This window comes from Mustela nigripes, chromosome 3, assembly GCF_022355385.1.
Source record: "Mustela nigripes isolate SB6536 chromosome 3, MUSNIG.SB6536, whole genome shotgun sequence".
NCBI lineage: Eukaryota > Metazoa > Chordata > Mammalia > Carnivora > Mustelidae > Mustela > Mustela nigripes.
Window position 1 is genome coordinate 47,600,286 of NC_081559.1, and position 492 is coordinate 47,600,777.

Sequence of the window (492 nt, forward strand, 5' to 3'; positions counted from 1 at the left end):
TGAAAAACAATCTGAGGGTTTGAAGGGGCAGGAGGTGGGAGGTTGGGGGAAACCAGGTGGTGGGTATTAGAGAGGGCACGGATTGCATGGAGCACTGGGTGTGGTACGAAAACAATGAATACCATTACGCTGAAAGAAATTTTAAAAAAAAGAAAAAGAAAAAGAAAAAGGAAAGTTGGTTGAGTTAACTAACCTTTTAATTTCTCAAAAGACTTTGCCTGAGTATTGCCTTTTCCTAAGTTACTGCCTTGAACCCTAGCTTTGTTTTGGCATTAACTGTCTACAGTAGAAATTGCATAAATCCGGGGCACCTGGGTGGCTCAGTGGGTTAAGGCCTCTGCCTTCAGCTCAGGTCATGATCCCGGAGTCCTGGGATCAAGCCCCACCTCGGGCTCTCTGCTTAGCGGGGAGCCTGCTTCCTCCTCTCTCTCTCTGCCTGCCTTTCTGCCTACTTGTGATCTCTGTCTGTCAAATAAATAAATAAAATCTTGT